The sequence below is a fragment of the Bos indicus genome, chromosome 28 (genome assembly GCF_029378745.1).
Source record: "Bos indicus isolate NIAB-ARS_2022 breed Sahiwal x Tharparkar chromosome 28, NIAB-ARS_B.indTharparkar_mat_pri_1.0, whole genome shotgun sequence".
Classification (NCBI taxonomy): domain Eukaryota; kingdom Metazoa; phylum Chordata; class Mammalia; order Artiodactyla; family Bovidae; genus Bos; species Bos indicus.
The window spans coordinates 14,459,587-14,487,522 of NC_091787.1; the positions used below are offsets into that span (position 1 = coordinate 14,459,587).

General features: G+C 40.4%; 1 long non-coding RNA gene across 6 annotated transcripts in view; it reads right to left on the bottom strand.

Moving 5' to 3' along the window:
* LOC139180388 (uncharacterized) overlaps window positions 1-27,936 on the bottom strand; it is a 466,644-nt gene that overhangs the window by 7,779 nt on the left and 430,929 nt on the right. The window lies entirely within an intron of this gene.

Consider the following 27,936-nt stretch of genomic DNA (forward strand, 5'->3'; position numbering starts at 1 on the left):
GAACCCAATATTCAAGTATTCTTCATTATACAAATACTTAAATGAGGGCTAAGTGCCAGGCCCTCTTCTAGGAACAGCAGTAAATGAAACATGAACCCTTATCCTCACCAAACTTACATTTGAAATGAAGAAAGATGGAACTGTTGAAGAGGGATTGAAGGATGAAACACCTACCCTTCCCCACAGGCCTCCATGCATTGATGCTTTTGAACTGTGGTGTTGGAGAAGACTCTTGAGAGTCCCTAGGACTGCAAGGAGATCCAACCAGTCCATCCTAAAGGAGATCAGTCCTGGGTGTTCTTTGGAAGGAATGATGCTAAAGCTGAAACTCCAGTACTTTGGCCACCTGATGCGAAGAGTTGACTTATTGGAAAAGACTCTGATGCTGGGAGGGATTAGGGGCAGGAGGAGAAGGGGACGACAGAGGATGGGATGGCTGGATGGCATCACCAAGTCGATGGACGTGAGTTTGAGTGAACTCCAGGAGTTGGTGATGGACAGGGAGGCCTGGCGTGCTGCAATTCATGGGGTCACAAAGAGTCGGAGACGACTGAAGAACTGAACTGAACTGAAGGGAACTTGAGTGCTGTCTGGAAATCAAGCTTTTTGACAAAATGATTGAAAGTACCCATCTCATAGAAACAGGCTGTGCTTTCAATGCATGATATTATTCACAGCCTCCTTTCCTCCTCTGTCTACATTTCATAGGTTTAATCACATTCTTGAAAGGAGTGTGTGATCAAAAGTGATGGTACAGCTTTATATGATGATGCATCACTTCTTAGATTTGACTCCAGGTGACTCTGCCATATTTAGAAATCAGATTTACCTTGAAAGAACATGAGGTTTCTACCCCTGAGGATACTCTGAGAATGCAGTCATAGAGAATGGTATCACCAAGATGGTGACAGTTCATTCCTCCTTCACTTCCCCTAACTAAAATAAGACCTAAAAACTATTCATGGATAAAATACCAGTAAGAGGGGCTTGCAACAACCAGCCCTTGGATCTTGGCAGTCTGAGTTCCTATCTGCCGTGCCCAAGTAGTAGTCCCAAGCAGAGGCTTTGCTCATCTGCAGAACCAAGAAGGTAGCACAGTCTGACCAGGGAACTCAGAGGGGTGCAGGTTTGGCTGATTCAGGTCCTCAAAGGAGGAGATCTTCCAGCTCTGGAGCCTGGTCTGCCCCACCCTCTGTAGATTGTGACTGTCCACCCCGTCTGCAGGAAGGGTTGGCAGAACACCTGGAAGTGGCTGATTAACTCAACCTGAGAGGAGGAAGGGCAGAGCTGACCTCAAGAGCAAAGCAAGCAACCCTGTTTGACCAGGGAGCTTGGGCCAACTGGATTGGCTTCAGTCAGTACCACAAACAGAGAGACTTACTGTCTTGGAGATGCTCCTCCCACTGCATTGAGGAAGGGAAATAAACTCTCAGCTCCTTCAGGCTTTCTGATCAGGGAAGCTAACCAGAGCACAATGCATAGCCCCTCCAATAGTCCTGCTTACAGTGTTGCTTAAAACCCATGAGCCACAACCTATGGCTTTTCCCATCTGCAGAGCAAAACTGGTGGCCTCACCTGACCAAGATAATCAGTGTATGCTTTTGCCAGATTTTGGTCCCCAAACCCATGGCCTGCATCCTGTCCAGCAATCCTGCAAGGCAAGCTACTTCACAGCCCCACCTACTGTCGAGTAAAGAGCTCAGTCATGATCATTTAATAAGTATCACCTGCAGAACCAAGAAGGTAGCACAGTCTGACCAGGGAACTCTGAGTGGGGTGTAGGTCTGCCTGACTCAGGTTCTCAGAGGAGGCATTCCAGGCAAATGTGGAGCACATCCTATCCTATATCCCTTGTGCAGGGAACCAAGCAGCAGTCTATCCAGCTATTCTCAGCTAGTGGCACAGGCCTCACTCCCACCTCAAGAGCTCAGTTGCCTTGCCCCAAATAGATCCTTAGCAGCTCCCCACCTGCCCAAAGACCTTACCGATAAACATGCCCAGAAATCCAACTGAACTAATGAAAACCTATCTCTGCCAAGGTGAACCAGCAAAGTACGGAAAAGGAGACCACTTATGCAAATAAACCAGTGTAAGAAATCAAGGCTCATAAAACATTACGTAAATATGACACCATGCGAGGAAATTAATAAATGAAAAGCTGTTAAACATCAGGCAAAGAATTGAGAATAATTGTTTTTAAAAAGTTTAGTGAACTATAAAAATACACAGGCAACTCAATGAAATTAGGAAAGTAATCTAAGGATGGACACAATAAAAGACAGAAATGGTAAGAACTTAACAGAAGTAGAAGAAATTAAGAAGAGGTGGCAAGAATACACAGAAGAACTATACAAAAAAGGTCTTAATGACCCAGATAACCACGATGGTGTGGTCACTTACCTAGAGCTAGACATCCTGGAGTGTGAAGTCAAGTGGGCCTTAGGAAGCATTACTATGAATAAGTCTTGTGGAGGTGATGGAATTCCATCTGAGGTATTTCAAATTCTAAAAGATGATGCTGTTAAAGTGTAGCACTCAAAATGTCAGCAAATTTGGAAAACTCAGCAATGGCCACAGGACTAGAAAGGTCAGTTTTCATTCCAACCCCAAAAAAGGGCAGTACCAAAGAATGTTCAAACTACTGGACAATTGCGCTGATTTCACATGCTAGTAAGGTTATGCTCAAAAACCTTTAGGCTTGCTTTCAGCAGTATGTGAACTGAGAACTTCCAGATGTATAAAGTTGTATTTAGAAAAGGCAGAGGAACAAGAGATCAAATTGCCAACATTCTCTGGATCATAGAGAAAGCAAAGGGGTTCCAGAAAAACATCTGCTTCGTTGACTATGCTAAAGCCTTTAATTGTGTGGATCACAACAAACTGGGGAAATTCCTTAAAGAGATGGGAATACCAGATCACTTTACCTATATGCAGAATGCGTCATGCGAAATGCTAGGCTGGATGACTCATAAGCTGGAATAAAGATTGCTGGGAGAAATAACAAACTCAGATATGCAGATAATTCCACGCTAATCACAGAAAGTGATGAGGAACTAAAGAGCCTCTTGATGAGGGTGAAAAGAGTGAAAAAGTTGGCTTAAAACTTATCATTCAAAAAACTAAGATCATGGCATCACTTTATGGCAAATAGAAGGGGGAAAAGTGGAAGCAGTGGCAGATTTTATTTTCTTGGGCTCCAAAATCACTGCTGACAGTCACTGCAGCCATGAAAATTAAAGATACTTGTTCCTTGGAAGGAAAGCTATGATGAACTTAGTGTGTTAAAAAGCAGAAACATCACTTTGCCAACAAAGGTCCATATAGTCAAAGCTATGGTTTTTCCAGTAGTCATATACAGATGTGAGAGTTGGACCCAAAAGAAGGCTGAGTGCCAAAGAATTGATGCTTCTGAATTGTGGTGCTAGAGAAGACTCTTGAGAGTTCCTTGAACTGCAAGAGAATCAAGCCAGTCAATCCTAAAGAAATCAATCCTGAGTATTCATTGGAAGGACTGATGCTGCAGCTCCAATACTCTGGCCACCTGATGTGAAGAGCTGATTCTGGAGAAGACCCTGATCCTAGGAAAGATAGAAGGCAAAAGGAGAAGGGAGTGCAGAGGATGAGATGGTTAGATAGCATCACCGACTCAATGGACATGAACTTGAGCAAACTCTGGGAGATAATGAAGGGCAGGAAAGTCTGATGTGCTGGAGTCCACCATGTTACAAAGAGTAGGACATGACTGAGCGACTGAACGACAATAGCAAATGCATGAACAAAATAAGTTTAACAAAGAAATAGAAACTACTACCAAACAACGTGAACATCAGCAAACAAAAACAGACATACTCAAAATGGAAATTCTAGATCTGAAAAGTAGAATAAATGAATTGATAATTCAATAGAGAGCTTGAAAAACCCACTTGACCATGCAGAACGAAGAATCAGCAATGTGGAAAATAGGACATTATCTAGTCACAGGAACAAAAAGAATGAAAAGAATGCAGATGACAGTGTAGGAACATCCTGAGCTCAACTCCTCCCATGGACACACCAAATCTAAAACCATATATAGAAGAATTTTATCTGAGAAGAACCTGAAGACTAGCAGAACACCTCTTCTACAATTAAGGATATATGAAAAAATCTTTGTGACAGGTAGTGAGGCAGAGATGCATTCTAGTCAGGACCAAGAGCCCCAGTGTGTGACCCGCAAGCAGAAGGGGAAATCACAAACTTGGAAGTCCTCCAGAAGAAGTGAGGAGTTCAAACCTCAAATAGAGTACCTCAGCACTGGGGACTGGAACTGGGGATATAAACCCCCCTAACTGATTCCAAATACCATTGGGGCTTATAACCAGGACAGCCAGAAGATAACAGAAAACCAAGATTTGGTCTTGGTCACTTGCTCTGAGTTTCAGCATAGAGTCAACAGATTAAAAAGCACCTGGCACTCTAGTCAGCTTAAGACAGCATGCCTTCTGCCCTGTTCTGAGTGCAGACTCCAGTCCCTTCTACCCACCAAGGCCATAGCCCCTGGGATACCATAGGAGAAGCCCTGGTCCATGCTGGGCTTCAGTGTTTCTCACCCTCATCAAGGTGTAACCTGGGAGAAGCCCTGGTTGCACCAGGCTCTGGCTCCAGCTACCACCCCCTACCCACCAAGGTGGATCCCCCGGTATCCCCTGGGAAAAGTGCCAGCCCATGACCACTTCAGCTCCAGTCCTCCTGCCAAAGCCACAAGACACATGTAGTCTGTATGAGGATGCTCCAACACAAGGACATGTTTTCAATACTGGGAGGATAACTGTTTCACCTAATTCATAAAAACAAACACAGGAAGTCAAATGAAATGAGAAGACAAAAGATATGTTACAAATGAAAGAACAGAACTCCACAAACACCCTTAATAAAACAAAGACTAAAACACAAACAGAAAAGCTCAATGAAATAAGGACTAGTTTTTAAAAGATAATATACAAAATAGACAAATATTTACCCAGACTCACCAAGAAAAGGAGAGAGAGGGCCCAAATAAATAAAATTAGAAATGAAAGAGGAGAACTTAACAATTTATATCATAGAAATATAAACAATCAAAAAGTGTTAGTCCCTCAGTCAAGTCCAACTCTTGGTGACTCCATGGACTGTATGTAGCCTGCCAGGCTCCTTTGTCCATGGAATTCTCCAGGTAAGGATACTGGAGCAGGTTGCCATTTTCTGCTCCAGGGGATTGTCCCAACCCAGGAATTGAACCTGCATTTCCCTCACTGCAGGCAGACTCTTTAACATCTGAGCCACCAGGGAAACCCAGACAATCATACGGGAATACTATGAGCAGTTATATGCCAATAGAGTGGATAACCTAGGACAAATGGACAAATTCCTAGAAACACAAAATATTTGAAGACTGAATCGGAAAGAAATAGAAAATCTGAACAGAGTAATCACTAGCAATGAAACTGAATTGGTAGTCAAAAAACTCTTCCCCCATCCCTGTCCAAAACAAAAGTCTAGGACCAGGTGGCTTCACAGGGGGAACTCTAACAAACACAAGAAGAGCTAATACTTATCCTTGTCACACTATTCCAAAATATTGAAGAGGAGGGAACATGGCCAAACTCATTTCACAAGGCCAGTGTTACCTGAAACCAAAACACAAAAGGGCACTATCAGAAAAGAAAATTACTGACCCAATATCTCTTATCAATATAAAGGGAAAGATGCTCAATAACATATAAGCAAAGTAAATTCAGCAGGACACTAAACTATCATTCACCATGGTCAATGGAATTTATCCCTGGATGTGAGAATGATTCAAAAGACACAAATCGATCAATATGATATATCACATTAATAAAACAAAAGGGAAAAAATTATGATCATATCAACAGATGCAGAAAAAACATTTGAAAAATCAACATCTTTTAATGATACAAAGTTAACAAATTAGGTATTAAAGAAATGTATCTCAACATAAAGCCCATATGTGATAAGCCCACAGCTAATATATCATGCTCAATGGAGAAAGATTAAAAGCATTTCCTCTAAGATCAGAAACAAGATAAGGGTGCCCAACCTTCACCACTCCATTCAACACAGTACTGGAAATTCTAGCTAGAACATCAGGCAAGAAAAAGAAGTTTTCAAATTGTTAGTTGCTCAGTTGTGTCCGACTCTTTGCAACTCCTACAAAGAGTTGGACACAATTCTACATGTCCAATTCTTTGTAGCCTACCAGGCTCCTCTGTCCATGGGTTTTTCCAGCCAAGAATACTAAAGTGGGTAGTCAAAACCTTCTCCAGGGAATCTTCCTGACTCAGGGATTGAAACTGGGTCTCCTGCATTGCAGGGAGATTCTTAACCATCTCAGCTACCAGGGAAGTCATCAAAATTTGAAAACAAGTTAAAATTGCCTCTTTCTGCAGATGGTATGATTTTATATGTAGAATATCCTAAAGAACTCACAAAGCTGTTAGGCTTAATCAATGTATTCAGTAAACTGGACACATGTAGAAGACTATAACTAGATCTCTGTCTTACACCACTCACAAAAATTAACTAAATATGGACTAGGACTTAAAGGTAAGACCTGAAGCTAACAGTAAAACTACCAGAAGAAAATATGGGAAAAAACTCCTTGACATAGGTCTTGACAATAAATTTTTGGTATGATTCCTAGAACCTAAGCAACAAAAGCAAAAATTTAAAAGTAGGACTATATGAAACCAAAATGCTTCTGCACAGCAAAAGTAACAACGAAGTGAAAAGATCACCTAGAAATGAGAAAAAGTATCTGTAATCCATATATCTGATAAGGAGTTAATATCTAAAATATATAAAGAACTCATAAACTCAACAGCAAAAAAAAAATTAAGGAAAAAATACAAATAGACATTTTTCCAAAGAAGATTTAGAAATGGCCAACAAATACATGAAAGGATGCTTAACATCACTAGTCATTAGGGAAATGCCAATTGTTGAAAAAACAGAGTTCCAGAAAAACATCTATTTCTGCTTTATTAACTATGCCAAAGTCTTTGACTCTGTGGATCACAACAAACTGTGGAAAATTCTGAAAGAGATGGGAATGCCAGATCACCTGACCTGCCTCTTGAAAATCTGTATGCAGGTCAGGAAGCAACAGTTAGAACTGGACATGGAACAACAGACTGTTCCAAATAGGAAAAGGAGTATGTCAAGGCTGTATATTGTCACCCTGCTTATTTAACTTATATGCAGAGTACATTATACGAAACGCTGGGCTGGAGGAAGCACAAGCTGGAATCAAGATTGCCAGGAGAAATATCAATAACCTCAGATATGCAGATGATACCACCCTTATGGCAGAAAGTGAAGAAGAACTAAAGAGCCTCTTGATGAAAGTGAAAGAGGAGAGTGAAAAAGTTGGCTCAAAGCTCAACATCCAGAAAACGAAGATCATGGCATCTGGTCCCATCACTTCAGGGCAATTAGATGAGTAAACAGTGGAAACAGTGGCAGATTTTATTTTTCTGGGCTCCAAAATCACTGCAGATGGTGACTGCAGCCATGAAATTAAAAGACGCTTACTCCTTGGAAGGAAAGTTATGACCAACCTAGATAGCATATTCAAAAGCAGAGACATTACTTTGCCAACAAAGGTCCGTCTAGTCAAGGGTATGGTTTTTCCAGTAGTCATGTATGGATGTGAGAGTTGGGACTATAAAGAAAGCTGAGCACCGAAGAATTGATGCTTTTGACCTGTGGTGTTGGAGAAGACTCTTGAGAGTCCCTTGGACGGCAAGGATATCCAACCAGTCCATCCTAAAGGAGATCAGTCCTGAGTGTTCATTGGAAGGACTAATGTTGAAGCTGAAACTCCAATACTTTGGCTACCTGATGTGAAGAGCTGACTCATTTGAAAAGACCCTGATGCTAGGCAAGATTGAAGGCAGGAGGAAAAGGGGACGACAGAGGATGAGATGGTTGGATGGCATCACCGACTCAATGGACAGGGGTTAGGGTGGACTCTGGGAGTTGGTGATGGACAGGGAGGCCTGGCATGCTGCAGTCCATGGGGTCACAAAGAGTTGGACACAACTGAGTGAGTGAACCAATCTGAATCAAAACCACAATGATGTATCACCTCATAACCATTAGAATGGCCATCATGAAAAAAGACAAGGTAAAATAAATGTGGAAAGAATATGGAGAAATGGGAATCCTTGTACATTATTGGTAGGACTGTCAACTAGTATAGCCACTGTGGAAAACAGAATGGAGGAGTCTCAAAATATTACAAATAAAACTATTATATAATCCAGCAATTCCACCTCTGGAAACACATCCAAAGAAAACAGAGACAAACTTTAAGAGGTATCTACACTCCCATGTTCACAGTAGCAATATTATTTGCAAATTGTCAAAGTACGAAAGCAACCTAAGGGTCCATCAAGGGATAAATGGATCAAGAAGTTGTGGTAAATATATACAATGGAGTATTATTTAACTGAATATTATTCAGTATTATTATTCATTTTATTCTCTCATAAAAATGAGACAATTCTGCCATTTTCAAAAACAGAGATTGATCCTGAGGGCTTTAAGTGAAATAAGTCAAACAAAAACAAATGTAGTATGATCTTACATTCACAGTCTAATAAAAAAAAAAAAAAAACTCATAGAAAAGAACTAATGATTGTCAGAGGCAGCAGGTAGGGAAGAATTTTGGAGGAACATGGTTAAAGGATACAAAATTTCAGTTACAAGATAAAGAAGTACTAGAAATATAATATACAACATGATAACTATAGTTAACACTGCTATATAATAAAGTTGTTAAAAGAGTAAATTCTGAGAGGTCTCTTTACAAGAAAATAATTTTTTCCTCCTTTTCTTTTTATTGTATCTATATAAAGATGATGGCTGCTACACAAACTTATTGCAGTAATCATTTCACAATATATGAAAGTTAAACCATTATGTGGTACATCTTAAACTTATTCAGTGATATATGTCAATTAAATATCAATGAAACTGGAAAAATACAGCAATAGTTAGAAGTTAATTCCAAACAAAGAACTCTCAATTGTCTTGTCTCTGCTTATTCTGGATATAGATGATTCTAGTACTTTGGTTTTTTAAACCTTCCTACTAGTTTTTTGTGTGGATAATTTCCTACTTTATGGTATGTTTGCCTTTTCCAACGAACTGTTCATTCTGGAATTTTTGTGGCAGTAATGAGGGGAGGAAAGCAGAGATGCAGCCTTTTTAATGCATTTGAAAATAACATATCAGCAACTGAAAACAATAATATAAAAACTATAAAACCTGTATATATATATAAACCTGATGGTAACCACAAATGAAAAATCTATAGTAGGTGTATACACAAAAAAGAAAAAGGACTCCAAACACAACACTAAAAATAGCTATTAAATCACAAAAGAAAAAGAAAAAAAGAAATGGGAAAAAATGATCTACAAAGTAGCTGACAAACAAGTAACAAAATAAGAACATAACAGCTATAATTACGTTAAATGTTAATGGACTTTAAATCAAAAGACACAAAATGGCTGAATGGATTAAAAAATCAAGACCTGTATATACGCTGCCTACAAGAGACTCACTTCAGATCTGGAGAAACACACAAACTGGAAGGGAATGGAGAAAGTTATTTTATGCAAATGGAAATCAAAAGAAAGTCAGAGTAACAATACTTATATTAGACAAAATAGTGGGGTGCCATTGCCTTCTCCGATAAGAAACAAAGATCACATCAGGGAGTCAGCCCCAGAATAAAACATCACAATTGTAAATATATTTACACCCAACACAGGAGCATCTCAATATATAAGGGACTATTAACAAACATAAAAGGAGAAACTGATAGCCAAACAATAATAGTAGGAGAGTTTAAACATCCCATTTACATAAATGAAGAGATCATCCAGACAGAAAATTCATAAGAAAACACTGGCTTTAAATAACACATTAGACCAGATGGATTTAATTGGCATTTATAGAGCATTCCATTCAAAAGCAGCAGGATACGCTTTTCAAGAGTACACGGAACATTCTCCAAGATAGATTACATGCTAGGCAAACCTCAGCAAATTAAGACTAAAATAATATCAAGCACTTTTTTCAACCACAACCCTAAGAGTTTAGAAGCAACTACAAGATTTAAAAAAAAAAAATGAAAAAACACAAACACAAGAAGGCTGAACAATATACCAATGGATTACTGAAGAAATCAAAAAGGAAATTAAAAAATACATACAAACAGAAATGAAAACATGATGACTCAAAACCTATAGGACAGAAAAAACAGTTCTATGAGGGAAGTATATTAGCAATACCAGGTTACCTCCGGAAATCAGAAAAGCCTTAAATAAATAAACAAAACTTATACCTAAAGCAAATAGAACAACAAACAAAACTCAAAGTTAGTAGAAGGAAAGAAATCATAAAGCTCAGAGCAGAAACAAATAAAATAAAAACTAAAAAATAATAGAAAGATCAATGAAACTGAAAGCTGACTCTTTGGAAAAGTAAAACTAATATATTTTTAACAAGATTCATCTAGAAAAAAAGATGAAGAAGGCCTAAATCAATAAAATCAGAAATGAAAAAGAAGGTACAACTGATACCATGAAATACAATAATTGTAAGAGACTACTATGAACAACTAAATGGCAACAAAAGACACAACATAAGAGAAATGGACAAATTGTTAGAAACATACAATCTCCAAAAACTGAACCAGAAGACATAGAAAATATGAACAGACAAATTATCAGTAATGAAATTGAATCAGTAATTTACAAACTCCCAAAAAACAAAATTCTAGGACTGGATGACTTCACAGGTAAATTCTACCAAACATTTCAGTTCAGTTCAGTCGCTCAGTCCTGTCCGACTCTTTGAGACCCCATGAATCGCAGCACACCAGGCCTTCCTGTCCATCACCAACTCCTGGAGTTCACTCAGACTCACGTCCATCGAGTCAGTGATGCCATCCAGCCATCTCGCCCTCTGTCGTCCCCTTCTCCTCCTGCCCCCAATCCCTCCCAGCATCAGAGTCTTTTCCAATGAGTCAACTCTTCGCATGAGGTGGCCAAAGTACTGGAGTTTCAGCTTTAGCATCATTCCTTCCAAAGAAATCCCAGGGATGATCTCCTTCAGAATGGACTGGTTGGATCTCCTTGCAGTCCAAGGGACTCTTAAGAGTCTTATCCAACACCACAGTTCAAAAGCATCAGTTCTTCGGCACTCAGCCTTCTTCACAGTCCAACTCTCACATCTATACATGACCATAGGAAAAACCACAGCCTTGACTAGATGGACCTTTGTTGGCAAAGCAATGTCTCTGCTTTTGAATATGCTATCTAGGTTGGTCATAACTTTCCTTCCAAGGAGTGTCTTTTATTTCATGGCTGCAGTCATTATCTGCAGTGATTTTGGAGCCCCAAAAAATAAAGTCTGCCACTGTTACCACTGTTTCCCCATCTATTTCCCATGAAGTGGTGGGACCGGATGCCATGATCTTCGTTTTCTGAATGCTGAGCTTTAAGCCAACTTTTTCACTCTCCACTTTCACTTTCATCAAGAGGCTTTTGAGTTCCTCTTCACTTTCTGCCATAAGGGTGGTGTCATCTGCATATCTGAGGTGATTGATATTTCTCCCGGCAATCTTGATTCCAGCTTGTGTTTCTTCCAGTCCAGCGTTTCTCATGATGTACTCTGCATATAAGTTAAATAAGCAGGGTGACAATATACAGCCTTGACGTACTTCTTTTCCTATTTGGAACCGGTCTGTTGTTCCATGTCCAGTTCTAACTGTTGCTTCAAACATTTAGAGAAGAGTTAATATCTATACTTCTCAAGCGATTTCAAAAATTTCCAAGGAAGGAACATTTCCAAACTCTTTCTATGAAGCCATCATCACCCTGATACCTAAAGCAGAAGATATCTCAAAAAAAAAAAAAAAATTACAGGCCAATATCAGTGATGAACATAGATGCAAAACTCAACAAAATATTAACAAACCAAATCCAGCAATAAAAACAATTAAAAGGATCATATACTATGATCAACTAGGATTTATCCCAGGGATACAAGGATTTCTCAATATCTGCAAATCAATCAGTGTGATATACCATACCAACAAACTGAAGAATAAAAATCATATGACCACCTAAGAGATGCAGAAAAAGCTTTGGATGAAATTCAATACCCATTTATGATAATGACTCTCCAGAAAGTGGGCAATGTAATAAAGTCCATACATGACAGACCCACAGCTAACATTATCTCAATAATGAAAAGCTGAAAAAAATTTCCTCTAAGATTAGGAGCAAGACAAGTATGCCCACACTTGCCACTTTTATTCAATATAGTACTGGAAGTCCTAGCTACAATAAAAGACAAGAAAAAATAAAATGAATCCAAATTTAAAAGTAAGAAGTAAAACTGTAACTGTTTGCAGATGACATGATATTATACTTTAAAAAGTCCTAAAAGACACTACCAGAAAACTACTAGAGCTCATCAATAAATTCAGTAAGATACAAAATTAATTTGCAAGATATAAAATTATTATACAGAAATCCTGCATTTTTATTCAGTAATAATCATCTAGTTAAACAATCCCATTTACCACTGTATCATAAAGAATAAAATGCCTAGGAATAAACCTACCAGAGGTAAGAGACCTGTACTCAGAAAACTATAAGACACTGAAGAAAGAAACTGAAGACAGCACAGATGGAAAGATATACTGTGTTCTTGAATTGAAAGAACTAATATTGTTAAAATGACCATACTACTCACGGCAATCTACCTATGCTGTGCAATCCCTATCAAATTACCAGTAGCATTTTTCACAGAACTAAAACAAATAATTTAAAAAATTTGTATGGAAACAGAAAAGACTCTGAATAGCCAAAACAATCTTGAGAAAGAAAAATATAGCTGAAGGAATCATGCTGACTTTGAACTATATTACAAAGGTACAGTAATAAAAACAGTATGGCACTGGCACAAAAAACAGACACACAGATCAATGAAACAGAATAGAGAGCCCAGAAATAAACCCATGCACTTTTGGTCAATTAGTCTATGGCAGTCTCCTCAATAAGTGGTGCTGCAAAAACTGGACAACTGCATATAAAAGAATGAAATGAGAACATTCTCTAACATCATATAGAGAAATAAACTAAATCTGGATTAACCTAAATGTAAGACTGGAAACCATAAAACTTCTAGAGGAAAACACAGGCAGAATACTGTTTGACATTAATTGTACCAATATTTTTTTGGATCTGTTTCCTGAGGCAAAAAGAAATAAAAGCAAAAGTAAACATATGGGACCTAAATACAGCAAAGGAAACCATCAATAGAATGAAAAGAGAACAAACTGAATGGGAGAAAATATTTGCAATTGATATGACTGGAAAGGAGTTAAAATCCAAAATACATAAACAGATCATACAACTCAACATCAAAAAACAAATAATCCAATTAAAAAATGAGCAGAAGAGCTAAATAGACATTTTTCCAAAGAGGATATGCAAATGGCCAACAGACACATGAAAAGATGCTCAATATTGTTAATCATGCGGCTAAGTCGCTTCAGTTGTGTCCAACTCTGTGCGACCCCATAGACGGCAGCCCAGCAGGCTCCCCCGTCCCTGGGATTCTCCAGGCAAGAATACTGGAGTGGGCTGCCATTTCCTTCTCCAATGCATGAAAGTGAAAGGTGAAAGTGAAGTCGTTCAGTCGTGTCCGACTCTTCACGACCCCATGGACTGCAGCCCACCAGGCTCCTCCATCCATGGGATTTTCCAGGCAAGAGTACTGGAGTGGGGTGCCACTGCCTTCTCCATTGTTAATCATGAGGAAAATGCAAATCAAAACCACAATGAGATACCACCTCATACCTGTCATAATAGCTAACATCAAATAATAAATGTGGTGGCAAGGATACGGGGAAAAGGGAACTCTTGTACCTTGGTGGTGGGAATGCAAATTCGTGCAGCCATTGTACAGCAGTACAGAAGATTCTTTAAAAACTAAAAATAGAACTCCAAAATAATCCAGAAATTCCATTCCTGGGTATATATCCCCCAAACCTAAAAACAGTAATTAAAAAAGATACATGAACCCCAGTGTTCATGGCAGCATTATTTATAACTGCCAAGATATGGAAGCAACCTAAGTGTCCATCAACAGATGAATGGATAAAGATGTAGTATATATACACAATATAATACTACTCAGCCATAAAAAAAAAAGAATATTTTGCCATTTCCAACAACATGAATGGACTTGGAAGGTATTATGCTAAGTGAAATAAGTCAGAGAAAGACAAATACTGTATGACATCACTTATATGTGGAATCTAAAAATACACCAAACTAGTGAATAAAACAAAAAAGAAGCAGAACCACACATATAGATAGCAAACTAGTGGTTACCAGTAGAGAGAGGGAAGGGGGGGATAGGGGATTAAGAGGTACAAACTGTTATGTATAAAATAATCTGCAGGATATACTGTACAGCATAAGAAGTATAGGTGTTTAAAAAAAAAAACAGACCTCCCAAAGATACTGAACAATGGAATAAATGGAGTCTCCTTGGATGACTGTTTCCAAGGGTATTTCATTCTCCTGGTTATATAAATCTTGGTATACACTATTAAATTGGCTTAGGATTTGTCCTGTCCCTGGACAGGATTTGGGGCTTCCCTGGTGGCTCAGACAGTAAAGAAAACGCCTGTAATGCAGAAGACTTGGGTTCCATCTCTGGACTGGGATCCCCTAGAGAAGGGAATGGCAACTCACTCCTGTATATTTTTGCCTGGAGAATTCCATGGAGAGAGGAGCCTGGCAGGCTACAGTCTAAGGGGTTGCAAAGAGTTGGTGCAACGTCATGGACTGCAGCATGCCAGGCCAGTACTTACTAATTAAATATATTCAATTATGTTAGTGTACATTTAAGCTAATTTTGATACCATACTGAAGTTTTTTCAACACAATATAATTCCAGTCATTGCCAGAGGCCATGATTCTGTTTTTTCTCTTAGAATCCTGTTCCATTTCCTGGTAAGTCACTTCTATTTCTGACCTCAAACAGCCATTCAGATAACTTTCAGGTAGTTTGGCTGAGTGGTGAAGAGGTTGGAATTTATACTTTGACAAACATGCATTTGGATCTTATCTTTTGATCTCAGGAGAATCCCTCTTTGCCTCAGAGTCCTCACCCCATAAAATGGAAATCATACCTACCTTCTAGAATGGTTGAAAAGGTAAGGAGGGGCCCTGTGTAAATCATCGCACATAACATGTGACACGCAGTGAGCAGTGAAGCAGCAGCAGCTCATTACTACAAGCTGGCTGTTCCTTTCGTTGCGTGGGTGACTTCTTTGCCCATCATCCATCTTCACTGTGTTCATCTGCCTTCTGCATCAGAAGGGGAAGCCCATTTCCTGCGCCAGAACGTGTCATGAGGACTGTGAACTCCAGTGTCAGGGATCTGCCTCCAGAATTATTAAGACTGAAGTCAGAACCCTCAAGGTGAAGGTAGAGGGTTTTACACTTTGTACAGAAACCTGTACTGTATTTGATGGCTCTTTATGTTGATTCTCTTAAATCTCTGACTCATCAGAACATTGATAACAGAACTCTCTGAATGTGTGGAAAGGATATGCAGCGAATTCTAATCGTCATAAACTTTGTGCCTAATTGTCATGTTCCCTGAGTTTCTCATTACTTCCAGATGGCATTTTGCCCCTGTAAGTTACCTCAATCCTATACCCTGGTTTTCACCAATTTCTTTCACGCTCCTTCCTTTGGGCTCGCCACTACCCCAGGGTTTAACACCAAGTTCCTTTGTGTGTATACAATGAGCTTTTCTTTTCTTTCAGAAGGAATCATTTGCCTGGATTCATGCTAAGTTTACTTGTTTTCCACTTTAAAAAGTGAACTGAGTTAGATAATATCTGACCATTTCTACAGATGTGGTCAGGACACTTCAAAAACACTTCATCAAGGGATTTCACATTTTTGTTGCTTTTAAAAAATACTCTGACTCATTCTTCAGGGAGACAAGTGGAGCTTGAAGTTCCCTTTCTCAAGGGTTATGCCACAAATGTTTTGGAACAGATTTTGGGAACTGGATTCTGAATCTGACTGTGGAGGCAGAATTTCAGTGTGGGAACCAGAATCTTTAGGAAAAAATTACAGTAACTGAAATGTTTCAACTTCATAATAGAATGTTTGGATGAACTACAAGAGGAAAAATAGAGTAGATCAATAATTTGGTGTGTGTGTGTGCCCCCTTCCTTTTTTTCAAGGCCAGAGAAAACAAATGACTCTGAACTCATTGTGTTCAGTGCTTCTTAATCCCTCATAGAGAGGTTGTGGGAATTGGACATTACAAGACTTTAGCAAAACATCTAGAAAACAGTTTATATTCAAACAAACTTTTCACTGAAGGACTACTGACTCTTTGTCCAAACTGCTGATGCAATATGATGTAAAATCTCTGTGAATCAAGTTTTCCAGCTTTTCAAGTCTGTTGATGTGGGTGGGTGACACTTCCTTTATTTTCCCCCCTCTTCGCCAGAGTCTTTAACTGACACTTATAACAGCCAAATGAGGTTGCTCTACTTAAACTCTTCCTATGGGCCGAGTCTCCACAGTGAAAAGGCCTGCCACCTTCTGTTTCACAAACCTGAATTAAATCTCTAAACAAGGGGAGCAGTTCCATTCTATTACTTTTCTTATATATTTAAAATCTTTTGAGAACACATAAAACTACCTTAAAATTTTCCATCAAAAATATGAGAACAGGGTAGCTTTAAGGCAAGTTACAGTTTTTACCTTCATGAAATAAATTTTAAATAAGGCACACCACTATAATGATGTCTTTAAAGAACAGACTTGTTAAAAATATCAGAGAACACATAACTGAGTTAGAAAAGAGTATTCCAGGAATGATAAAGGTTATACTTCTTGCCCTTGTATTTTTTAAAGCCTAATGTACACAAACATTTTGGAATATCCATGAATTAGGAAATATTAGGAATATGAAAAAATGGATCTCTTACTTTCTTGGTGACACCCCTTACAAGGCAATAATATAATAAGCTAACAAGATAGAGAAGCCAGTTAGAAAGTTAAAGAGATAATTTAAAAGCAAATCTTAAGTGCATAGTTTTATGTCTTTTCATACAGTATTTCTCTATGAAGGATTCTGTATTTATGCTAGTTTGTTAGAAACAAATCTAGGTTATGCAAACATGGGGCTTCCCCGGTGGCTCAGATGGTAAAGGATCTGCCTGCAATGCAGGAGACTGGGGTTCAGTCCCTGGGTCTGGAAGATCCCCTGGAGAAGGGAATAACTACCTACTCCAGTATTCTGGCCTGGAGAAGTCTATGGACAGACTGTAGCAAACACAGGTGTTATTCCATTATTTCCCAAACTGTACATGATTAAAAAGCTAGTTTTAAAAATTTATTTGAAAAAATGAATTCATGTGACTAATGCAGCTGTAAAATACAGTAAAAGCAGTGTGGCAGTATAAAGTTACTATAAACACTTCCAAATGCTTATCCTCATTTCCTGTACTTATTGTAGACCAGGAATAAACAGTTCTCAAATGCATACCTATCCACAGATCACTCTTAGAGGACTCAATTATAAGGTTTTTTTTTTTTTTTTTTGGTAACAGAAAGCTTAAAAATGTATTTAAAAAGATACACGTGGAATTATTGAGTGTTGTCCCATGTTTTAGCAGCAGCTACTGCTGCTGCTAAGTTGCTTCAGTCATGTCCCACTCTGTGAGACCCCATAGACGGCAGCCTACCAGGCTCCTCTGTCCCCGGGATTCTCCAGGTGAGAATACTGGAGTGGGTTGCCATTTCCTTCTCCAATACATGAAAGTGAAAAGTGAAAGTGGAGTCGCTCAGTCGTGTCCAACTCTTCGCGACCCCATGGGCTGTAGCCTACCAGGCTCCTCCGTCCATGGGAGTTTCCAGGAAAGAGTCCTGAAGTGGGTTGCCACTGCCTTCTCTGAGCACCAGCCTACAAAGAATTTGGATGAGCCTTCAAGCGTCTTTAAGATGCAGTAAGTTGAATAAATCTCCCAGAGAAATATCGGGTGTGCCTCTCATGTGTTCAATGTATCAAATTCTCCCTTTGCTTTCTCCATCTCATGCTGTCCCATTTATTTATGCTTTCCTACAACTGAGGGGAAATAGCAATTTCAGTCACTTGGAGGACAGTTTATTTTGTGTGGCAGTATCTCTAGGAGCTGGCATGCTCTAGAAATGAAAAATATTTCCTTTGATGTTCTCAAGATGGTGGCTTGTAGGGTTCCAAGGCAGAGGCTGGCATGTAATATTACAGCATTTTGGAGGCAGGCCCATTGTCATTTTCACCTTGCAAGGCTAATCCAGGCCACTTTGTTCAGAGCCGTTCTTTATTAGCAGACATTAGACCTTGACCTCTTAAGGATGCTCTGGGAAATTGATTTTAACAATCTACTAAAGAGAGGAATCATCCCAATACCCACCACAGGCAGTGACACAGATATACTTTCAGCAGCAAAAAGGGAAACCAAATCCCGAACAGTGGCCACTCCAGCTACAGCCCAGAGAAATGAACTGACAGCTATGGGAAGAGGATGTCCAAACCGATGTGCCTGCTGGAACTGAATGGAGCACCTTGTGGAGTGATGGTAACAAACCAACTACAAGCCGCCTGGGGTTTACGAGGACCAGCTGTTCGCACGAAAGGAGAGGAATCAAATAAAATACTGAAAAGGGAAGGAGGGAAATAGGGGGAACATGCCACGGTAAGGCCGAGGCCATGTCACGAGAGGACGAGATCCCTGGGTTTGTGTCTGTGGACCTTGGAGGTGTTCTGCCTCCAGATCCTCCAGCCAGCCTGTGGAAATGCCTTCAGTCAAAAAAGGAACTCCTGAAATTACAAGGCTTTATGAAGAGGTTCCGTTTCCAAGGGCTGCTCGGATTTTCTAAGACTTCTCCCAGTTAGCCGGGGGAGAGACGGCGGACAGGCAGAACACCACCCTGCTCCTGGTGGAAAGAATGGGGAAGATGACACAGCAAGTTTGAAGTTAAACGATGATCAGAACTTGGACACAGAATCTTCCTTTGTAAATAAATACATCTACATCCTGCAGATATATACAGTCCTGCCTGGTTGTGTGAGCCTGTGTGTGTACAGTCCTGTGCCAGCTCAGAGGGTCTTGGCTTTTTTTTAATATATATTTATTTATTTAAAAACAAAACCCTGGGTCTGAGTTGCAGCATTTGGAATCTTCATCACAACATGCAGGATTTTTCTTTTTTAACTGGGGCATGTGGGATCTAGTTTCCTGACCAGGGATCCAACCTGGGCTCTTTGCACTGGGAGTGTGGAGTCTTCGCCACTGGACTACTGGGGAGGCCCTCAGGGTCTTGTATGATGATACTTTCACTCTTGACTCTCAGACCCAGGTCCATCTATGTATGAGCTGTAAAGGCTGATTCCTACTTCGTGCTTAGTTTTATGACTTGTGAGACTTCTGCTCATGTGATTTCTTTCTAATATTTACTAAATTAAAATCAATAGTTTTATAAAAATACAGATTCCCCAGCTCTACGCTAATGACTGAAAAATTTCTGGGGAAAATTTCAGGGAATTTATATTTTTCTAATAGCTTCACAGATGGTTCTGTCACATCAGCGTAGAGAGTTAGCCTTTTGTAACCACTGGACCAGATCACTGTTAAATAATCATTTCCAATGTAACACTTTTCTATTCCAAATTCAAGCCTAACACCACCTTTTGAATAATATCAGAATACTTCAAGTAAGGGATGAATTGCAATTTGCTTTTGTTTGGCAAATTCATTCTTCAAAGTGTAAATAACAAGGAGCAACTGCGAGCTCTAAATGGGTCAATCCTAAGGAAAATGCACTTTAAGCTCCCTAGAACTTTTAAAAACATCCATGTAGACATCAGTTGCAAGATAATCCAAAAATCAGTCACAGATTTCCTGAAGATTTGTATAAGGCAGTGGTTTGAAGAATAGATTAGTGGGTTGGACACTGTCCTTGGGTGGAATAAAATTACATTATTAGAATTCTGCCCTTCCCCCAGTTCATAAAGTCCTCAATTCCACCACTTTAAAACTGAAGTTTACCTTGTTAAAGTTCTTGTTGTATGCTAAATCTAAGCTTCCATGTCCTAAAGTTCACCATGAAAAGTAATGATCTGCCACATTCTGCCGCTCCCATATTCTTTCTCTTCTTTTGTACACCAAGAGTTTTCTTCCCGTGAAGAGGAGATGTGAGCTGTAACCTGTAGCAGGAAGTGGCACCTGGCTGCTGAAAACACTGAGATGACAGTGAATCTGGAAGCCCATGCTCCCCTGGGGCTTAAAATAATTATCTTCCTGGGCTGTCATGGTACCTGAAGTCTACCATCAAATCTGCCTCTGTGGGCTAAGACAGGTATGTTCCCTAACATACAAAAATAGGATGTGTTTCATTGTGCCTCCCTTTATTCTTCCTAACTCGCTGGATCCCTTGGTTCTGGGCACAGCCAGTTTCATAGACATGCTTAGATGGGCCTTACACTTGGTTTAATGCTCTACTGCTGCCATCTTGAAAGTCTTAATGATTTCTGAATAAGAGATTCCACATTTTCAGTTCGCACTGGGCCCACAAATTATGCAGCTGTTCTTGCCTCGTTAAGGTTGATCCAGCTCTCTGTGAATGCTCAGAAATACTTGGCCAGTCCAACTTCCTTTCCATTTTTGTGCCTGTCACATTAAACTGTTCAGCAAAATGAATGAGGAGAGGTGACCTGATTTGGGGGATTAGACATAGGTCTTCTCACTGGAACAGTGATTGGGGAGAATGCTTCCTTTGGCCCATTGCCCCTTCTTGGCAAGACACATAGAGCTCCCTCTGAGCCACACTTGGCCCATAGACTGGTCTCCATTCAATAAACAGCCAGTTTGGCATATAATTTTATCATTATTGTTTTTGTGGAGAGTTTTAGGGAAGCCAGAATCATAAAAGAATCCTTTCTGCCTTGCCTCCTGCTTAGGCTGGGCCATGTGTGTGTGAAGCAAATGATGGACTCATAGGGCCATGTGGTCTGGCCAGTGACTGCCAATAAATTCTTGCTCAACCTGCCTAGTGCCTTTGCAAAGGAGTCTGCAGGTCCTCTCTTCTTCCTTGGATCATCTGCTTCTTTATGATCTTTAAACTACAACTCACTTCTTTTCCCTCTAACCAGGTTGATACTCCCAGCAAATATCAAATGGGACCTCAGGAATAAAATTTGAGGTGGGTGTACAGGGGGAAAAAAGATGTTAGACTCCTGTGACAGAGCAGGTCACAGGAGAAGGAGAATTGTTTTCTTTTGCCTAGGGCACTGAGTAGGAAGGAGGCAGTGTTTAATCAAACGAAGGTTCAAACCCTCACTGAGAATTGCTTTCTGAACCCTTTAAGTAGCCCACAATTTATTTTCTAAGATACCCTAGGTTTGTCATGACATGTGTCAGGGGAAAGGTCAGATGAAACAGTCAATGTGACAAGAAGTCATGGCATTGAGAGGAACAGTACCTGGCTAAATTCTGAGAGTTGCAAAGATCAGAAACCATTCAAAGGAAAAATAGGATGATATAAGTGCTTTGGTATTTACCAAGTCCTGAGGATTTCCTGCAGAGGGGAGTCAGTCTCTTCCACAGAGTTTGCACTCACCAGGATCTGAAAATGGGCTGGCTGGCACTTCAGCCTTCCTGGGACATTCGCAGGCTTTGATTTCTCTAATCTCTACAGAACCTAAAGAAGCCCTGACATGGGAAAGAGTGTAAGGGCTGTGGCTCCCATATGCATCATTCTCAACCAATCAAAAAGAAACTGCAATTATCACAGGGAGGGGAAGACGGCATGGAATGCTTCAGGTCTCCCCAGTCCCACTTGCACTTCCACTCCTTCTTCAGGGTGGGGGAACGAGTCTGAGGTATCTTTGAACTGTGCCAGTTAGATCACAAACATTCTGCTATGTTTTTCCTAGAGATCTGATGAAATTAAGCTTTGCTACTGACTAAATATTGACCACTGGATTTATCCTACTTATCAGCTTGTCTTTACTTTGGGGCAAGTTATTTGGCCCCTCTGACACTCAGGCTCTGTAGCTGTAAAATGTAATTAACAAATATCCGCTGCCCAGGGTTATGCTGAAGATTAAGTACAATAATCAGGTTTAAGAATCTCACCTAGTACCTTTCAATTAGCATGTACTAAATAAGTGTTCACTTTTTCCTCCCTCCTGTCCTAGGAATCTTTCCAGGGCAATGCTTCAAAAACTCTTGGAAGACTTCCCTGATGGTCCAGAGGTTAAGAATCCTTCTGCTAATGCAGGGGCAAGGGTTATAACCCTGGTTCAGGAAGATCCCACTTGCCATGGAGCAACTAAGTCTGTGTGCCATAAGCCATAACTACGGAAGCCAGTGCGCCCTAGAGCCAGTGCTCAGCAACGAGAGAAGCCACTGCAGTGAGAAGCCCGTGTACTGCAATGAAGAGAAGCCCTGCTCTCTGCAACTAGAGAAAGCCCACGTGCAGCAATGAAGACCAATACAGCCATAAATAAATATATAATAAAAATTGCTGGAAAAAACAATTACAAAACATGTTTCAAAATCTGACGTAGAGAGTTCCTTGTGAATTTTTCCATAAGGTGGCTGTAATCAAACTCACTAGAAACACATCTGAAGCTGACAACTGGGTTTATTCCTCATTGCAGAGAGGGAGCAAGTACCTATGGGGCACTATGAGGGTGTCTCAGTAAGTGGCATTAAAAAGGCCTTCTTGGGATCTGGGCTGGTGTTGGGTGATTTGGGGGAAGAGTATGAAGGAAGAGAGAATCTGCTCTGGGTTGGATGTTGGTAGGAAGCAGGCATAATTCTGACTGGGTTCTTTAATACATTTGATCTTGAAGGATGCAGCATAGCATAAAGCTGTAATATGTAAAAATTCAACAAGCAAGTGGCTCATATTAGCTAGGAGAGGGGATATTTGGAATTTTCAGGTTTGGACAATGTTCACGTTTTGTCTGTTCAGACATGGTGATGGAATGGTCTTTGTTGTGATTCATCAGAGTCACTGAATGGCCTTGTCTGATGTTGATGTTGAGCAAAACCATGTTCCACAGGAGAACAAGTTCTGGCTGAATGCCAGGTAGCTCTCTCAGATATTAGGGGGCTGCCTTTCTCTTTCTCATGACTTTGTTTTTCTACTATTATTAAATAATTTATTTAACTAATTTATTCATAGTGTTGACTATTCTGTACATGCCAGAGATTGTTTTCAGAGCTTCATAGATATCAACATGTTTAATGCCATAATATCCCAAAAAGGTCAGTACTTTTTGAGCTCTATTATACAGATAAGGAAACTGAGGATCAGAGAGATGAAATACCCTGGCCAATAAATTTCACACAGCTCGTGGATGATAGAGCTAGGATTCAAATCCAGGCAATTCATGAATCAGGGCTCCTAAATGTCACAACTGAAGGCAGCCATCAGGGTCTTTTCAGAAGCCCCCTCCCTGTCCTACCCCATGAGCTTTGCCTCCCTGCCCTTCAGGATGGCTCCTGCAGCACACAGAGGAGGGAAGCGATTGTGAGGAGGCACTTCTCTAGTGCCCTCATTTCTGGGAATGACTCTTGAGAACCAGTCCTGGAACAGCTTTGGGGAGAGAGGCCAGAGAGGGAGAGAAAGAACATCAACCATCAAAAATTCTCATGGTTCAATTATGGGTTTTTAAAAAAAGTTATTTCTTGAAGTTCATCCTTCTTTGGATCCTCTCTCTCCATCATTGACTCTGGATTCTCTGCATTTATTTATTCAAAATTCTTTCCTGAGTACCTCCTGTGTGCACACTGTGTGTGTGTAATCCAGACATTGCCAGGCCGCCTGTAGGCTGTCAGCAGTCTCTCTTCTCCCCAGTACCTATGCAGAAGAATCTGCACCCTGAGACCTGTTTACAACAAAGCAAGAGACAGATCGCGCACTCTTTCTCTGGTTAGTTACTGACAAAGGAGATAGTGAATCTCGAGTGCAGGTCAAGTAAGTCATTCTCCTACCAGCCAGCACTCTGCACCTGTTGTTAACACCCAAACAAATGAGACGAGACATACACATTCCAGAGAGTGCTGCAAAACTCTGGGGGGTGCCCAACCAGAGTGGAAGATGATGTGATTAGGTTGGGACTGGCTGAGAAACTGCTCACAATGCTTTTGATGTTAAGGTCAGAAAGTGGAAAGAGGCAGAATCGTCTCCTACATGGTCAGTTTATGGAGAGAGTGGCATTTACTTTTCTCTTGGCAGTGCATGGTTCAAAAAATTATAATCAAGATGCCTCCTAAAGCTATAATCTAATATCATTAGTAATCTAGGCAGACATTGACCCAGAAGGAAGTGGGAAACACATGTAGAAATGGGAAAGATGAATTCAAAGTTGGTAGACACATGGAATTTTGCTTTCATGGGGGTCAAATATCAGAGAACAAAAACTACTAGGAAGAAGTTCTTCTTTAGAGCCTAGTTAAATCTCTTCTGCTGTAGCTAATTCACCTCCTCTTTGCACATTTACTTCTTTTGCATAGGAGAGAAGCAAAGTTACCTGTGAGAAAAGCTGTAGAATAAATACCTTACCCCTGAGAGCTCCGCCCTCAGCTTTCCCTTGATCTTCCAGAGCCCCCAGTTTCCCTTCCTATATCTACTTTCTTAGGTTCTCCAATCTGTGTCCCCTTCCTCAACAAATTAGTTTTGCTTTCGTATCAAATAAGGTCACCTGGGGAAGGGAGGGGAGAGTCCTGCTTAGGTGCGAATGTCAAGAATTTCTTTTAATTCCTAAAGTCGCTGTTAGTAACATGTCCAGAAATAATACCTTAATCCAAAGGAATGAAGATCCAGTGGTGGAATATCAGGCATCAGCCTCTGTCTTTTCAAGACAAGGTTTTCTGTATGGCTTTCATAAAACTCTGAATGGTACCAGGGAACCAGGTACTTGCTTTGTCCCCAGAGGAGGCATTTTCTGTGGAGGACTGATGATCATCATTAAGTTAAATAACGGCTCTATGAAGTACTTAGCACAGTTTCTGTCACATGGTTAGTGATTAATGAAAGACAGTCATAATCATTATGATCTATTAAATTGCTCTTCACATACTTTGGCTATTACTGATAAGGGTAGGGTGGTCTCAAGCAATTGAACCTGCAATTTGAGATCATGATCTTATAGAGTAAGTGGTTCAGGATGGGTTTAATGTGTGGGAGGGTCAATTGCTTACTCCAGAGTATCCTATCCTCACTGGACAACTGGGTGTGTATCTGGGCCTTGTTGTGCTTTTTGTAACTGACCATGTGATACAAATTGCTTTTCATTAGTATATGACCCTGGTAACTTAGGCTTCAACAATCTGAGGTAAAGTATTGTATGAACACCATCCAGGACAGAAATGAACAGAGCTCAGAAACTCACATTGGACACACATCACAGATGTCTGGAACCACGTACTTTTACAGAAGTCTATGTGGATTTGAGCTAGGCCATAGTCCAGTCCTGACATAATTATCACGGAGATGAGGTTTTCACTGGCTCACTTTAGGGTGAGGGAAGCCACACCTTGCAGTGTTCTGAGGTCACTCCAGAGCACCATTTGGAAGATGAGGCTGGGACAGCTAGTGTTTTAAACTATTTAGAGGGAGGGATTATAATAACAGGGTCTTCATAATTATCCTGTTAGCAAGGTGAAATATTAGTCATGCTCAAAATTCTGCAAGCCAGGCTTCAGCAATACGTGAACCGTGAACTTCCTGATGTTCAAGCTGGTTTTAGAAAAGGCAGAGGAACCAGAGATCAAATTGCCAACATCCACTGGATCATCAAAAAAGCAAGAGAGTTCCAGAAATACATCTATTTCAGCTTTATTGACTATGCCAAAGCCTTGGACTGTGTGGATCACAACAAACTGTGGAAAATTCTTCCAGAGATGGGAATACCAGACTGCCTTACCTGCCTCCTAAGAAATCTGTATGCAGGTCAGGAAGCAACAGTTAAAACTGGACAAGGAACAACAGACTGGTTCCAAATAGGAAAAGGAGTGCATCAAGGCTGTATATTGTCACCCTGCTTATTTAACTTATATGAAGAGTACATCATGAGAAACACTGGGCTGGATGAAGCACAAGCTGGACTCAAGATTGCCGGGAGAAATAACAATAACCTTAGATATGCAGATGATACCACCCTTATAGCAGAAAGTGAAGAAGAACTAAAGAGCCTCTTCATGAAAGTGAAAGCAGAGAGTGAAAAAGTTGGCTTAAAGCTCAACATTCAGAAAACAAAGATCATAGCATCTGGTCCCATCACTTCATGGGAAATAGATGGGGAAACAGTGGAAACAATGGCTGACTTCATTTTTCTGGGCTCTAAAATCACTGCAGATGGTGACTGAAGCCATGAAATGAAAAGACTCTTATTCCTTGGAAGGAAGTTATGACCAACCTGCTGCTCCTGCTGCTAAATTGCTTCAGTCGTGTCCGACTCTTTGCGACCCCACAGATGGCAGTCCACCAGGCTCCGCTGTCCCTGGGATTCTCCAGGCAAGAACAGTGGAGTGGGTTGCCATTTCCTTCTTCAATGCATGAAAGTGAAAAGTGAAAGTGAAGTTGCTCAGTAAGTGTCTGACTCTTTGTGAACCCATGGACTGTAGCCTACCAGGCTCCTCCATCCATGGGATTTTCCAGGCAAGAGTACTGGAGTGGGTTGCCATTGCCTTCTCCTATGACCAACCTAGACAGCATATTAAAAAGCAGAGACATTACTTTGCCAACAAAGGTCCGTCTAATCAAGGCTGTGGTTTTTCCAGTAGTCATCTATGGATGTGAGAGTTGGATTATAAAGAAAGCTGAGCGCCGAAGAATTGATGCTTTTGAACTGTGGTATTGGAGAAGACTTTTGAGAGTCCCTTGGACTGCAAGGAGATCCAACCAGTTCATCCGAAAGGAGATCACTCCTGGGTGTTCATTGGAAGGACTGATGTTGAAGCTGAAACTCCAATACTTTGGCCAGCTGATGCGAAGACTGACTCAGTTGAAAAGACCCTGATGCTGGGAAAGATTGAAGGCAGGAGGAGAAGGGGATGACAGAGGATGAGATGGTTGGATGGCATCACCAACTCGATGGACATGGGTCTGGGTAGACTCCGGGAGTTGGTGATGGACAGGGAGGCCTGGTGTGCTGTGGTTCATGGGGTTGCAAAGAGTCGGACACGACTGAGTGACTGAACTGAACTGAACTGAATCGAATTTGAAGAAAAAATAACTGAGAAAAGAAGAGAAGTGAAAGGCAAAGGAGAAAAGAAAAGATATACCCATCTGAATGCAGAGTTCCAAAGAATAGCAAGGAGAGATAAGAAAACTTTCCTCAGTGATCACTGCAAAGAAATAGAGGAAAACAATAGAATGGGAAAGACTAGAGATTCTTCAAGAAAATCAGAGATACCAAAGGAACATTTCATGCAAAGATGTGCACAATAAAGGACAGAAACGGTATGGACCAACAGAAGCAGAAGGTATTAAGAAGAGGTGGCAAGAATACAGAAGAACTATACAAAAAGATCTTCATGATCCAGATAATCACAATGGTGTGATCACTCACCTAGAGCCAGACATCCTGGAATGTGAAGTCAAGTGGGCCTTAGGAAGCATCACTACAAACAAAGCTAGTGAAGGTGATGGAATTCCAGCTGAGCTATTTCAAATCCTAAAAGATGATGCTGTGACAGTGCTGCACTCAGTATGTCAGCAAATGTGGAAAACTCAGCAGTGGCCACAGGACTGGAAAAAGTCAGTTTTTATT